We start from the raw sequence: 16878 nt of genomic DNA on the forward strand, positions 1-16878 counted from the left end.
AAAAACTGGTTCATTTGATGTTAAGTGGTAAATTTTTTGGAGAACTGCTGAGATAATTTAAACCTAACAATATAAGACCCACTTCATCAAACAGAGCTTGATCACCATAGGGCGATATTCCATCCCTATGACACATTTCCAAATTAAGATCAATGGGTGATGCATTTAGCATTTTTGCTACCCTCCTTTTTAGCAAAAGATCAAGTTGACCCAACATCACATGTTGGTGAAATGTTATGTAGTATGATAATGATGTGTAAATTTATATGTAGAGTAAAATCAAGCCCAATAATAACACGATGCTTTCCTAGCGAAATATTCGAACCCCACTAAGACCGGACTTATAAAACTAAAACAAGGCAGGCAGCGTTGCCTACGAGTCTCGCAATTACTTTACACTTCCACTCAGTAGGAAATTGGCCGAGTGGTTATAGGTCAGAAAACTACACGAAGCCCACCTAGAATGTGGTCTCCCATTACTGGTGGTAGGACCTCTTATGAGTCCGCACGGGTAGGTACCACCACCCCGCCTATTTCTGCCGTGAATTAGTAATGCGTTGCGTCTTGAAGGGTGTGGTAGCCGTTGTATACTGAGACCTTAGAACTTATATCTCAAAGTGGGTGGCGCATTTACGTTGTAGATGTCTATGGGCTCCAGTAACCACTTGGGTACAGTAAACACCAGGTGGGCTGTGAGCTCGTCCACACATTTAAGCAATAAAAAAAATAAAAAAAAACTGCTGACTCTGCTAAAAAACGAGGTCAGAGAGCGTGGCACTCCGTTCCCCGGTACCTGGATAAAATTTTTGAACGCGAACAGAGTCAGAAAGTTTTTTACCTTTTTGGAAATAGCTAACACTTTGTTAAAATTCATTATCAACTGTGATCACTGAATACAACCGTGATTTAAGCTCAAAAGCACCACCATGATTCTAATAATTTCACAATCGATTTAACATCCCACATGCTCCTACTAAAATTCGCTAACAAACCGTAAAAGTTGCCCTAACCCGACTTGAACCAGCTTTTACGACGAATTTTAACGCATTTTCAAGTCCATAAAAATGCTACAAAACGTGTGTATAAGGTTTATGATCATATTCAATATGTGTTTTTTGTTTTATTATTTGACTAAATTCGATCGTAAGTTTATAATATATTATTCCTTAAACAATTATTATGCTTTGTTATTTCATTTACTTGGGTTTTGAGGGCACATCCCAATTTGAATCAAATCAAATCGAAACACTCTCACACACGCACACACATACACTCTCTCACACGCACACACACGTACGTACTATATTCTTACAGATCGCTCTTCCTGGTTAACTTTCTTTACCTGGTGACCTAGCACTGAACCACTGACTTTTGTAACACAGGTTTTCCTAGCATAAAAGTCAGGGAATTTTGTTAATATATACCTCATAAAAAACCCATGTATATTATTATAATATATTGCTCTGAGTATGTAATTGATTGGGACGATACCGTCATTTTCTTTCTCCCATAGCACAACTCGCCGCCAAGTGAGATATGGTGTGCTTTTAGAAACGTTTTTTTATTTATTGCTTAGATTGTTGGACGAGCTCACAGCCCACCTGATGTTAAGTGGTTACTGGAGCCCATAGACATCCACAACGCAAATGCGCCACCCACCCTGAAATATAAGTTCTAAGGTCTCAAGTATAGTTACAACGGCTGCCCCGCCCTTCAAACCGAAACGCATTACTGCTTCACGGCAGAAATAGGCGGGGTGATGGTACCTAACCGCGCGGACTCACAAATGGTCCTGCCACCAGTAAAAATTCTCCACTAGATTACCATGACGGATTATTCTTGAAATAGCTTTAAATCGTCCGCAATGGTTGGTTTCAGTAAACTCAAAAATAATTTACACTGTTTTAACCGTATTACATCAGCTCTACAAACCAGAACTCCACTAAAATATATTTGCACCAACAGACAGACATCTTCCCGGTCCTTTAATCGTTGCCAGTATTTTCAGGAATGCGGGATTAAATGAAAAATACCGACCTCCCAGCGCCTGAAATGGCTTATGAAAACAAAAATCCCTTTCCTCAATTTTGGTATAGGAAGGTTTTTGAAATACTATTGAGAAATATCTCGGATTTTGCTTGCGTGAAATAGCTGAACTCGAATCCTGGTGGATCATGTAACTAACATGTGTTCTGGAATCATAAAGAAGCGTGGCTTGGTTTTCCTGTGTCTTAGTAAAGTAGATACGAACATAAGCACCGAATCTTAATAAGGAATCAGGTCAAATTGCTAAAAATAAATGAGATATTTTTTACCTCCTTGAAACTTTCACTATGTATACAAATTGGTAAATTGTGATAGCATCACAGACTCATTGGGCCTACACAAGCTAGGCAATCTTAAAGCCATCGTGGCATAAAGGATAATACGTGCAGTGTACTGGTATGAAGCGATGTGACTTTGCCGGTATTCATATCCCACATGCAGGTACTAATTTTTTTCTTGACCAAGCCCTCAGGTTTCCTGCCCGGGCTATGTCCCGCGCGGGTATCAAATTTCGGGGCGAACGCAGAAGAGTTATTTTAGTCGGCGGGCTCTTACTACCAAACTTTTAGAACCAAAAATACCAATTTTTTCAAATCAAATACCCACTTGACTCTTACGATCAAAATCAAACCCACAATTTGCGCAAATACTACGCAATGGAGACCTTAAATCTCGAGAAGGAAGGTGGTGTTTACGTTGTGATTCCTATGAGTTGGGATAACTACTTAACACCAGGTGAAACATGAACTCGGTCACCCGTCTATGTAGTCAACACAGTCATCGAATTCCATTTTTCCATTAATATTCTTACGCACCTGTAATCACGTATGTACATCCTCTAAAATACGATTTTTACTGGTAGTAGGACCACTTGTGAGTCCGCGCGGGTAGGTACCACCGCCCTGCTTATTTCTGCCGTGACGCAATAATGCGTTTCGGTTTGAAGGGTGGGGCAGCCGTTGTAACTATACTGAGACTTTAGAACTTGTATCGCAAGGTGGGTGGCGCGTCTCCGCTGTAGATGTCTATGGGCTCCAGTAACCACTTAACACCAGGTGGGCTGTGAGCTTATCCACTTATCTAAGCAATAAATAAAAAAGAAATACGAACGATAAAATTAAATGAAGCGTTAGTTAAATGCTTAATGAAACAAAAACGAAAATACCACACCGCAATCGTCGAAATTTTCATCGGGAAAATCACGTTCAGGAAATTCAAGATCAGCAAAACGCTATCACACCCTATTTATTTAAAACCCCGAAATCTGTCCCCGAAAACCGCATCTCGTACATCACCGGAGCGAAAGGGCAATAACGTTTTAGCTGACTCCGCGTTGGTACGGTCAGCACGGAATCGTATAAGTCACGTAAATGCGAACTACAGTTTCCCAGAAGCTTCCATCTTCACTGTATCCTCGGACACAATACTTACCTGTGTGTTTATAGACATTATAATGTAAATATCGACGAAAGACGGAGGGTCGTCGTATCCCCTTGCGGGGGCACGGAGCGGGCCTCGGGGAAACCCCTCTGCCCGGGCTGAATCTCCCTACCTAATGAGGCAGGGGTGATGCACTGCTGGCTGGTCTACTGCAGGCTTGAGGTAGTGGTGGGTAGGACTTCCTTTTTTTTCCTATCTTCTCCTCTTCCGTCTACTCTTCTCTTCTTCTTTCTTCGTCTTCGTTCTTGGGAGCGGGCGCTGCTCTCCTCCACGTTTTTTTTTTTTTTCATCGTCGATTACTTTGAGATACGTCTCATTGAAATTAGTTTACGTCTATTCTTACTTATCTAGTTAAGATACCCAAACTAGAACACAGTAAATTAGAACATACCTATGTACACAAATATAGGTACATTTTTCGCACCAATCCGAGTGAGTTCACCGTATGCCTTGCCAACATTTGCAAAGCTTTGAATAATTCATAGTTCTTGCATTTTTGTGTTCTTCTTGATTTATTTAAAACTCAAATGATTTTTTTTTTGTCAGAAATTGACGTGATATTAGGAACTCTTGTTTATATTGTTATTTTAGAATGAAGAAAGGCGTCACTTTTTTTTTTTATTGCTTATATTGGTGGACGAGCTCACAGCCCACCTGGGGTTAAGTGGTTACTGGAGCCCATAAACATCTACAACGTAACTGCGCCACCCATCTTGAGATACAAGTTCTAAGATATCAGTATAGTTACTTCTGAATAAGTTTTAATTGATAACTCTCTACTTATTTAAACCGGACACTACTGATCACGTTTGTCAGTGTACTTTGAGTACAGAAATTACCTTTCCTACGTTTTGTAATGGCTTTAAAAAAAACAGTAAAAAATTGCATATTTATAGAATCACTATGCAAAAATAAGCAGGAAAACAGCTGGCCTTTTGAAAAATTTAACACTGCTACCTGTGGACCTAAAAGTTCCTGGTTGCAGCTTAAGCTTTCCGTCGCTACGTATTTTAAGAAAGTCTCTGTAAAATAGGAATATATGGTAATTAAATTAAGAGACGTGTTTACATCCATTGACATTCTGAGATCTAAAATTGATTATAAGTTCCATGTATTAATAGCGTTATAAACCTGTCTATGGCGAACTGATATAATTGCCACACATGAATATCTGCTTTGATTGCATACCTTTCTGCACATTATTATTAAGGCATGTTAAAGATTGTATTTACTTCAAGCCTTGCCGTTAGTTTCAAAATCTTTTCATGATACGTGAAATCGTTGCTTCTCTTTTATATTATCACATCATATTAATTTAATCAGCTACTGTAGCTCATGGCCATCGGCAATCGCTGCGACATAACCAAGAGACTCTTTATTATTTCCTATCGATAGACTCTTGACAAAGCTTTAGGAAGGAATAAGCACTGTAGAAAAACTATGCAAGGGAGTTCATTTCAAAGCCTGTTGGATTTCTTGCACGTGACTGGAAAATGAATAAAATAACAGTGTGAGCAATATTGAAGCTCCATTTAGTTATCGTTTAGCTAATAAACAATTTGTTAATAATTGTTACCAGTAATTTCCACACAAAGACACCAATTTTAAAAGTTAATACACGAGTTTTTTTTGTTTTGCGAATAAATAAATTCAATTCACGTACCCAAGATAAGGCTTATCTGTATTAAAAAGGTTTTTGAATCGTTTGTTACAAATTTTGTGGAATTCTTTATTGCTTTTATCAATTCATGCGTAAATTTCACCTCGTATTGAGCCCGCATGGGTTGGTGATACAAGAACTTACAAGTACTTACAAGTACTTACAGGTTAATCGTTTTAAACCACAAAAAGAAAGGCTTGCGCTAGGTAGATGTTTTATCTGAGCAACGTATCCCGTCACTATGAATATTTTTGTCGATAATTTGTATTATACAACGGTGCGAAAGAAGAAGCTTGTCATCAAACTACAATATATCTACATATATAAAAATGAATTGTTGTTCGTTAGTCTCGCTAAAACTCGAGAACGGCTGGACCGATTTGGCTAATTTTGGTTTTGAATTATTTGTGAAAGTAGATAAATATGAACATGCTCGGAATTAAATAAAAATGACAATTTTGTTTTCCCTTAGATGTGTCCCCCGTCGGACGGATACCTTTTGTTTGTTTTAAGTTTATTTTATACAAAAGTTTAGGTATTTTTTTATCGACTGAGGCACTATGAAGTCTGTCGGATCAGCTAGTCTTTCAATATAATTTAAGCAGACGATAATAGTCGTTGAAAAGCTCAATATTTATAAAGTCAATAGGCAAATTGGCTTATTTACATACACACTACCAGCGGCTAGTGAACAATTTTGTTCTGTTACCGTTCAAAGCAATCAACTATGTACATATTATTTTGCACATAATATGTAAATGTTGAATTTATGTATTAGTACAAATTATTATAAACGTTGTCATGTATTTGTATTGCATAAAATACTTGTATATTTTGTAAATGTTTGTGAGTTTATTTTGTTTTATTTTAATGTTTAATACTTAAATCTGTTGTAGCATATCCCTTTGAGGAAGGACTAGTAAATTTTATTTAATAATTAACTATCCATTATTTATTTGCTTCCATAATATAAATAACAAGGAGATAAAATATGCAAACTTACCTAAGCCATACATAAGCCCGCTGAGAAGATCCGGCGAGAAATTCAGCGGGCTTATTTGCGGGCTGAGTTTCTCGCCGCATCTTCTCAGCGGGTCGCGATTCTAATCCGTTTGTAGATTCATTCGGGAAGCAGCTGCTTTTGAGCTCATCCGCGAGCAAAGACTATCCCTTCTGGCTGAATCTGGCTCGTCCACCTGTCTCAATGAAACTGGAAAGGCCTTCAGGCCACCCGTTATCCTGCCTACCTAAAAAAAAAAACGCAAACCTATTTTTTTTTTTTCTTTTTGTTTCAATTCAATTCTATTCTTGAATTGAAATTGTTTCTCAAGACTTAAGTTACAATTCCTTTTTTAAAATTGACATAAAGAATTGCAATCGCATGACTACGGATACATCTTACCTATCAGGCCCCTTGACACATGAAAACAACATTAAACTTGAACAACAAACTTTTCATTTCCTGAATTAAATGAAAACGCAATGTCCGTGAACGTTTATGGTCACCTGATTGTAATTTATCCCGTGTAATGTGTCAAATGTGGTCAACATAAAACAAACTTTTACCCTCATTCGGTGACCAAGTTATTGTTAACTTTCATGTCGTATTTTACCATGATTTTATGAAAAGCTTATTGTGTTTAATGTTGTGTTTTTTTAGAATAACAATACAACGTTATTTGGGGAAAAATTTGTTTGCTTATCATCTTTTTAATATTCCTATAAATTGGCAGAGCTAATGATAAGTAGTTATAGAGCCGGTGACATCACAACATGAAAACCGCCCCTAATCTTGAGACTGGTGATAAAGCCCCAATGTATTGTATAACGACTACACTTCAGTCCTTAATGTATAGAGGAAGAAGGATTACTGGTGACCCGGAGGTCTTTCCAGTTTCACTAGGACAGGTGGTATGTAAATAATAATATGTCTCCGGCTCATTTAAACTTCAGAATATGCTAAAAACTATTCCAGGTTAATCTTGTGATGAAAAGGAATCGATGTTGCTGCTTTGATCGTCTTCCTATATCATAGATGCATCATTTTGACATTAAAGTCGTTGATATAACAACGCCTAGATATAATAATTAATCCCATATTTTTTATTTTTTTATTGCTTAGATGGGTGGACGAACTCGCAGCCCACCTGATATTAAATGGTTACTGGAGCCCATAGACATCTATAACCTAAATGCGCCACCCACCTTGAGATATAATTTCTAAGGTCTCAAGTATAGTTACAACGGCTGCCTCACCCTTCAAACCGAAACGCATTACTGCTTCACGGCACAAATAACCATTTATCTCATTGTTTGTTCATCATTTAAAATACTGTGTCACTTTGGTTGGGCTCTAGCCAATATTTAGATCTTACGAGGCCATATTTGAGTACTAAGCTTACAAAAATATTGTGTAAAATGCTGAATATGTACGATTTTTCTGAGGAAGCAGTAAATTTGGTGAAATGTCCCCTGAACTTATTTCTGCAAAATATTTAGGTCACGGAACACTGGAAGCTCAAATTGGGTTGAGAATTTGAAGTAACTGTGTAATTCATTTTGAAAGTTGCAGAATTCACTAAAATAATTAAGACCTTGATTTAACTTAAATTGAACTAACTAACAACTCTTTTGGAATCGCTAGGCCTAAAAAATCCTAGAAGCTCTGATACTCTGAATTCCTAGCATCAGTTGCGGCTAAAACAAACAAAACAACGGTTTTTACGACAAGAGGTAATGAACGTTTAAGTTTAAATTAGCGAGGTTACTTCTGAAGTTAATTAAAAGTGAATGCATAATCATCGTACTATCTAGGTTACACCATATAAGCTAGAATTTAGTCCCTTTTTTCTGTACAATGTACATGCTCCCTTTTAAGGCCAATGTCTTCCGTATCTCACTCAGTAAATTCGCTACAATTGTGGCGAAAAGTGTTATAAGGGAAAAATAAACAAAAGCAAGCGAACGCTCCCAGAATTATTAATGGTATTTTCTCAAGAGCAAAGAAAATGTACATTTAACATGGAGCGATCTCTTGGGAAGCATTACACTTTGAACTTAGCGCTTAGGTTCTCATGCGGGTTGAGACCTTTATAGCACTTGATGGCAGGATCCTCAGAGCTCAATATGCTAATTATGTGACAAAACAAAATTTAAGCTGTACGGAGATTATTAACAACCGATTTGGTATTTTCAAACGTGTTTGCAAGAATCCAATGGGTATCAATAACTAATTATTGCTCAATCAATTGTATTAACCAAAATTAAGTAGGCCTTTTCATAGTCGTACTTATTTGGGATGATTCGGAGTGAAGTAAAACGATATTGTGTGAGTAAAGTAAAACTTCATTAGTTCTTTCAGATATTTCTGTTTGAAGAATATGTTTTTCACCTAAAAGAGCCACACAATAAAACATAACAGAGTTTCACACATTTTTTTTAACACTGTTCTATATTACACACGTATTCCATTAAACAATTTCTTCTCTTTGTTTCTTTGTGAAAGGAGTAAAATAAAACTAGACATAATTTTGTGGGAAAATAAAATCTTTGTCTTCGAAGCAAAAAAAAAACTAGCCCTAAATGGATCGATCAAGCCAACATTGTGTCTCAAAAAACAACGTAATTAATACAAGCGCCGCCCAAAGGGCGACCCGATATTGCCACTTTTTACAGTAATTAAGGCTTTGGATCGGGCGACAGAGGGCTTTGAAAATCAAGGACAATCAAGGACGGAGCTATGCCGTCACAAATTATTGTCAAAGGAGAAACAATCATAATTGTAAGATTTTATATGAAAATTTAAGGCTACAAAATTTTTAGTACCATGTTTCGTGTTTTAATGACAGTGATTTTGCAAACAAATACGTCCTTATAATTTATTAACGCTTTTATCAATTTTAATCTATTCAAATTACAAACAAAATGGGATAGGTTTTGATAGTTCAAAATATGACAATTTTACGACTTTTTGAATTTAGAATGACATGCATTTTCTCTTCGGATACAACTCTGTGCCTTAATATACAATACACTTAATTGATTTTGGCTTGCTTCGTGATGAATCCTCAAGGCCCTCTAAGCAATTACTGTAAAATAACTCTGCAAATTCCCAGAAAGGCAGATACATTAAAATGTATAGTACCTCTGTCGTAGTCTACGAAGTGTGGTCTTGAAGCCTCGGCGGGTATAACGACCGATGTTTTGTAAATGTATATTTGGATATTTGCAACGCAATAACTTGGTTTGAAAAAAAGTGAACACTGCTTGAAGGGCTTGAAGAAGAATTTTCGATAATTTAATTATTCATGCACCGAGGTGTATATTAATTCACGTTTTTATTTCGCGTCCCTTTTTCTAATACATAACAAATAGACTTCGATCTTTACCGAAGGATCCTCGCGTTATTTTGTATCGTTTTGTTAAATAAATTTCCAGATTTTAGGTGCAAGAGGGTTGGTCGATGAAGCAATCAGGTGGTACCCATCCCGTCCGGCCTCATAATACCTATATGTCCTAACACTAATAAATTGCTTACCTCTCATCTATACATATAAAGAAAATTGGAGTGTCTGCTTGTAATATTGAAATAACCGCTTTTTACTACATGCATATGAATATATCTATATACGGCACATACACCAAAATAACATTTTTACAATGTTTGTCTGTCTGTCTGTTTGTTCCGGCTAATCTTTGAAACGGCTGGATCGATTCTGACGAGACTTTCACTGATAGGTAGCTGATGATATAAGGAGAAACTTAGGCTACTTTTTTAGACTGGCTTTGCCCCGCGGCGTCACCTGCGGTACGACAATAATCGTAGGTAACATTGGGAGACTCAGCTATCAATAATAAAATTTAATGTTTCCGAAGCGAAGCAAGGGCGGGTCGCTAGTCATTAATAAACAAAGATTGTTATCATATAAAGCCAAATTAGGAACACTGCAACAATAGTACTTAGCTCCTTTTACGAGTTTCCTATTATATAAGAGTCATCAAAGTTAATGAATTACATAAATCAAATATTCGACACAAGTTCAGTGATATCAGGAAACGACAAGAATCAGGTCACATGTTTTGACGTAGATCATCTTTGATGATTGATGAGTTCTGAGTATAAGCTTGCGCCTGCTAACTTCGTAACCTTACGACTTTTTAATAAATACGTATCTTTTACTTAATGTGTTAGATTTGACGCAATGATGAGACGAAAAGGGGTTTTTTTATTTATAGGCATCAGCACAAATCTGTCTGTACCCGGAACGCATGCTTACAAAAATTTTATTGGTAATATTTGAAAGGACAAAAAGATTTGCTTTTGTCTCATCTGCTTGTTGATCAATTTTTGTTTGTAGCTTTTGACGAGTTTGTTATCACATAAGGCTTCATAAAAGTCTACGAAAAAAAAAACAAAATGTGTGCAATTCACACGTGGTAGAAGTGAAACCTTCCAAAATTAAAATACAATTATCCTAAACGTCTTAAGTATATGTAAAATTTTGTCATTAGTAAATAATTGTAAGGTAGCGCCCTCTGTGAATTGATATTTTAATTTCACGTATAATCCTAAATTAAAATTCACTACAAGAGCTTTCATACACACGTTAGTATTAAAAAAATCTCACAGATGGCGCTGTATTAAATAGTATGTATATTTCTGTCTCATTCTTTGCTGGCTTCATCCTACACATTTTTGTATTTGTGTCTCTTACCTGTCGTTTTTTCCGTTGCATCCGGTTTGAAATCACAACGATTCTAAAGAAGTTTTCACTTCAATAAATAAAAACGAAAACTAAATACAAGACATAAAACGAATCTTAATCTAAATCTCAGTCACTAGTTAATTTAAAACAAACAAAATGTCTTTCAATCAAACTGTTTGGTTTTTGGAACTTTATAAACAAAAACAATATTCTGTCGCCTTACTGGCTGGTCGTAATTTATCACTGTTAATATACAGATTTAGACAAAAACGTAATCACAATAACTTGTAGATCCGTACCTAAGCCCTTGAACGAAGTCTTGAAACATTACAGAATAGATTTTGGTAAGCACCTGTAATAATTTACAACAAAGTAATCCAGGACCCAACATTTTGAGTACGTTTATTTATTTGTCGGAGAGACCACATTATTAACACCATCGTGAGACATCATAGGGGCGAATAGGATGATCGAGCTAAGAGAAACATTGAGTACACCAATCACGTTTGTTGTCTTAGAACAATTTAGAAATCTTCTCTTGGTGTTAGCAAACTAAATCCAATGACAGTTCTTAGGACGGAGGCAGCGCTCTTCAAGAAGGCTGGTTGGTAAGTGTGATGGCGTCTACGCGCCTCCATCGGCTAGGTTCTGTTGTAGCACGAAGTTATTCGAGTTCCGACGATACCGCAGTAGTTCTGCCATCTCTCGGGAATCGTGCTGCGTTTCGTTTAGCTACCAAACTAATGACCGTCTCCGACATATTTATGAATCCTTCATAATATGTATTTATGATTTTCAGTCCATAGACGTAATATCTTAAATTAGTCGCAAATATGATACGATGAAAAGCGTCTTTATGTTCGACGATGCATTCTTTGCACGATATTTGTGGTCTTTAGGTAGTATTCTGTTTTAAGTGAGATTGGTAGGACCTCTTGTGAGTCCGCACGGGTAGATACCAACCACCCTGCCTATTTCTGCCGTGAAGCAGTAATGCGTTTCAGTTTGAAGGGTGGGCCAGCCGTTGTAACTATACTTGAGACCTTAGAACTTATATCTCAAGGTGGGTGGCGCATTTACGTCGTAGATGTCTATGGGCTCCAGTAACCACTTAACACCAGGTGGGCTGTGAGCTCGTTCACCAATCTAAGCAATAAAAAAAATATAGCATCTATCATCTATAAATATATTTTCACTTCGTTAACCCGCCACTCTTTGTGTTTTCATGATCTCAGATAACCACTAAATATTATATCTGAGCTAACTGCGCATCACTGTGCCTCCCGAGTTTGATCTTGGTTCTGAGATTGGATTAATCTTATGGAATAGCGGCGGAGAGGATCTTTAGTCCTATGTAGAATATCATTCCACAGACCCGTTAGTCCTAGTAACAATTTATATATACACAAATCAAAAACCAAAGTATCGAATGCAATAAACACGTCAATTTCGAAGTCGACTAATAAAACAGAACAAAATTAACTTATACTTTTAGAACACGAGCAATAAAACACCGGCAGAGTCCGAGAGGTCCCATTTGTTATTGTTAAACGTTATTAATCTGTTGCTCTGAGGCCAAAACTTTGGTATTTAATCATTTCGAACGGTCCGTAATTTGCTTAGTATTATTTTATGAAAGGTCGTTGACATTTATAATCCTTGGATACCAGTAGGCACAGGATTATGAAATGCTCTAAGTCTCAATTCTTGTAAATGGATTTTAGTATCATAAATGTGCTGTATTATTTTAAGTCACTGATAAATTATATTAGAAGATTGTGACGGTGTCCAGGGCTGAGAAAAATACAATTACATACAAAATATAAGTATAATCGATTTTTAACAGTAAAATGCCGATACTTATTTATCTGAATAACAGTAGATAATGTAAGGTATGTATTGGGTATATTTATTTATTCTTGTTACAAAGGTCCCCACCCTAAGTTTTTTTATTGCTTAGATGGTTGGACGAGCTCACAGCGCACCTGATGTTATAAATAAATATAAATATTTTCTAACAGTCACGCCACGTTAACTAGTCCCGTGATAAGTTCGTAAGGAACTTGTGTTATAGGTACCAGATAACGGAAATAAATATAAGATTTTTATTATACACATACATATATTTAATATACATCCATAACCCTGACAAAGACATTTATATTTATCATACAAATATCTTCCCTTGGCGGGATTCGAACCCGCGACCCCCTTGTGTAGTGACCATGTCACTTACCACTACACCAGACGGCCGTTAAGTGGTTACTGGAGCCCTGCAACGTAAATGCGCCAATCACCTTGAGATATAAGTTCTAAGGTCTCAGTATAGTTACAACGGCTGCCCCACCCTTCAAACCGAAACGCATTACTGCTTCACGGCAGAAGTAGGCGGGGTGGTGGTATCTACCCGTGTGGACTCACAAGAGGTCCTACCACCCGTAATTACGCAAAGTATAATTTTTGCGGGTTTTGATTTTTATTACACGATGTTATTCCTTCACCGTGGAAGTCAATCGTGAACAGTTGTTAAGTACGTGTTTCATTGGAAAAATTGGTACCCACCTGCGGGATTCGCTCACCGTTGCATAGCTAAATACGAATGCACCGGACGTCTTATCCTTTAGGCCACGACGACTACAAAAGCCAAGCCAAGTAAGCCAAGAATACGGCGCAGCGTTTCAAGCCTGCACACCAATAAAATCGGGAGTTCTTTCGCGGAAGAGTACCGCGCAAATCAATATCTTCTGCTTTTCTTCTGTAGCTAAAAAAAAAACTTGCTGCATTAAGTGGTCATTCACCTCTTTGATCCTAAATAGTTAGAATCCTAAAGACACCACAATCTACAGATGATATAATAATATATAATGATATTTAGTATTTTAGAATTAATAAACAATAAGGGACTGACTTGTGTTTTGTGTGATGAAATAAGAAAATCATATTTAAAGCCCTTAATCTCATTTAAAATTAATATTAAAAATTAAACAGCATACACTTAAACAGTACTAATAAACTATACAAAACTGAATCTATTTTTACTCAATGACAGATTTCATTCGGGGACACTGAATGAAGCTCAAGAAAAATCAGTGTTAAAAACTAAAGAGTTTTAAATAATAAAGGTTTTTCTTTACATATATATATATAAGGTATACCTTGCTTACATTTCCCATGTGTTTCAAATCGAAACGTAAACAGACAGTACATATGATACAATACAAAAGTATAAATGGTAATGTAGAAACCACTTCCGTACCGCTCCGTTTGTACTAAAATAAACAGCTAAAGAAAGCAACTGAGCCGACAGACCCCTCTCGAGCAGTGCGAGCAAAATTAATGTGTTTTTAATAATTCCTTCAGCCATCTCCCAAGGATTTATTTTCAATATGTGTTTTTAAAAGGAACTGCGTAAAGATGCTGCATAATGTAATCAATTTTATAGGATGACTAGCGACCCGCCTTCGCTTCGCTTCGGAAACATTAAATTTTATTATTGATAGCTGAGTCCCGCGATGTTGCCCGCGGTTATTGTCGTATCGCGAGTGATGCCGCGGGGCGAAGTTAGTCTAAAAAAAAAGTAGCTTAAGTTACTCTACCTATCAGTGAAAGTCCCGTCAAAACCGGTCCAGCCGTTCCAGAGATTAGCCGGAACAAACAAACAGACAGACAGACAAAAATTGTAAAAAATGTTATTTTGGTGTATGTACCGTATATAATAATATATTCAGATGCATGTAGTAAAAAGAGGCTATTTCAATATTACAAACAGAATCCAATTTTATTTATATGTATAGATGATGACGGTATTGTTATAGCTAGGGCTTGGAATAAATAAAATTTCCACCGAGGTACAAATTAAAACTCTATTTATCACTTAGAACACTTTATGAACGCTTTACAATTCTCAATTCACTTTTTCCGCTTCGCTTCAGGTGATCTGTTCGCTATTTCGCTTCGAACGAAACCGATTACTAATTGCCTTCCTGCAACGCTTTTACGAGTCGTTTCGATATGTGTTTCCGCTATTTGATAATAGATGGCGTTACACTTCTCTAGCGTTCTCGATATTACTATCTCGATATTCATTTCTGCTATTTCATGACGATGGCGTTATTCTTACCGGTGTAATGTTATTCATTCATCGTGGTGATAAAAATGTAGCAGTATTTTACAAAATCTATGATAATGTTTTGGGCTTCGCGAATAATTCACTTACATTTGAGAAAAAAAAAAGGTTTTATCACACAATATAAGCAAATATAAACTTTTGAACTATCAGCAATAAATCTAAAGATACTGTCTACGGTCGTGAACAATTCACATAACAGAAAGCTGAACTTTACTACTTTTAAACTTTTACTCATAAAAAGGCTTTTCTATTCGTGTACTTTTATATAGTTACACTAAACGTTACTACATAATGATACTTTGTCATAATGATCTTGAGGCAGTCAAGTTGGTAGCTTTCGCAAATAATTGTTACAGTAACAATGAGAGACAACACTCGTCAGTGCTAATGGTAGGGTGTTGTAAGCCATCGTAAGAAGATTACATTACAATCAACTTGTCTGTTTAAGTCTACGATCTACATAGAACAACTCCAACCTCAGGTATATATCAAAAACTCTCCTTAGACCTTCGTGGCAGAATCAGCAGGACTCAGAATTAATTAGCAACCGAACAGAGAAAGAAAGAAGATGAAGATTAAACACCACTTTAACTTAGTAGTACTGGAAAGAATAGCGGGGAAGTAAAATACATTTGATTGAAATTCGGACAAACGGCTATTGATAGATCCACCCTGGATTCTAATACTCGCGCAGGGGCATAACAATATTTTTTATTAATGGCTACTGACTTATTTCTATCGCAGATAAATGCTTCTTTTCAGTATAAATGGTAAAGATGCAAAAGTTACAGTTGTTATTCAGTCAGTGCAAAACTACTTTAACACTTAAACTACTTTTTACAGACGACCGTCTGGTGTAGTGGTAAGTGACATGGTCACTACACAAGGGGGTCACGGGTTCGAATCCCGCCAAGGGAAGATATTTGTATGATAAATATAAATGTCTTTTCCAGGGTTATGGATGTATATTAAATATATGTATGTGTATAATAAAAATCTTACATTTATTTCCGTTATCTGGTACCTGTAACAAGTTCTTTACGAACTTATCATGGGACCATTTAACGTGGCGTGATGGTTAGCAAATATATATATATATATATATCAACTGTATATGACTGATTTAATTATTCGCTTAGCATTTAAGGATATACACAAGTTTGGAATGGAACAAAGCCACTGAAAATTAATTTTTCGTCCCTTTGGAAAAGCCCATTGAAGTCTTAGTAAATTTCCGTCATTGTAATGAGAATCACTATAGGGGATTACTGAACAAATAATTATGCTAAAACGTCGAGAAAGCTATTGATCGTTAATCATTGTTTCGTTAAGATGTCGGATTGCGTCGACTAAAACAGATGACACATGTGGCTACGAAAATACATAATAATTCTGTGTGATAATACATATTACATAAAAACAAACGTGTGGCAACTCGGGAACTGCCGCGGTAAAGCTATTGCATAGCATTTTTTATCAACTTATGCAATTATAATTAGACAATGTTAATTCAATATTAAAACAACAATAAAACAAGAACACGATATATTAAACATTAATAAAAGCAAAACATTAACTGTCCCCTTCACACTCATAAGCTAGACCGCGCGAGAGAGAGATGGGCAGACTTTTCATGATGCGCATTCAGTGTGACGTCACGCCACGCGCGTATTCACAAACACTACACAAGCGCAACGTGTGAATGTGTTGAACGCGAGCTACATGGTAGGCGGAGTGAGGGGTGTTAGGTTTTTTTCGTTACGGAATTTCATGATTCGGTCGCCGCGCTCAAGGCCCGCGATAAAAGCTATGAATAGCTTAATAATACATAATATAATTCTGTGTGAAAATACATAATAGCCAAAAATTTATTAGTACATACAAAGCACTTCAAACGA

General features: G+C 36.5%; 1 protein-coding gene and 1 long non-coding RNA gene across 2 annotated transcripts in view; one reads left to right on the forward strand and one right to left on the reverse strand.

The window, feature by feature from the left end:
- LOC101739448 (connectin) overlaps positions 1–16878 on the forward strand; it is a 100036-nt gene that overhangs the window by 73876 nt on the left and 9282 nt on the right. The window lies entirely within an intron of this gene.
- On the reverse strand, positions 11025–13604 carry LOC134200596 (uncharacterized). The gene is made up of 2 exons (XR_009975584.1): positions 13414–13604; positions 11025–11203 (listed from the first exon to the last, which is right to left on the reverse strand). It is a non-coding gene; the product is annotated as an uncharacterized LOC134200596 (long non-coding RNA).

The sequence above is a fragment of the Bombyx mori genome, chromosome 18 (assembly GCF_030269925.1).
Source record: "Bombyx mori chromosome 18, ASM3026992v2".
NCBI lineage: Eukaryota > Metazoa > Arthropoda > Insecta > Lepidoptera > Bombycidae > Bombyx > Bombyx mori.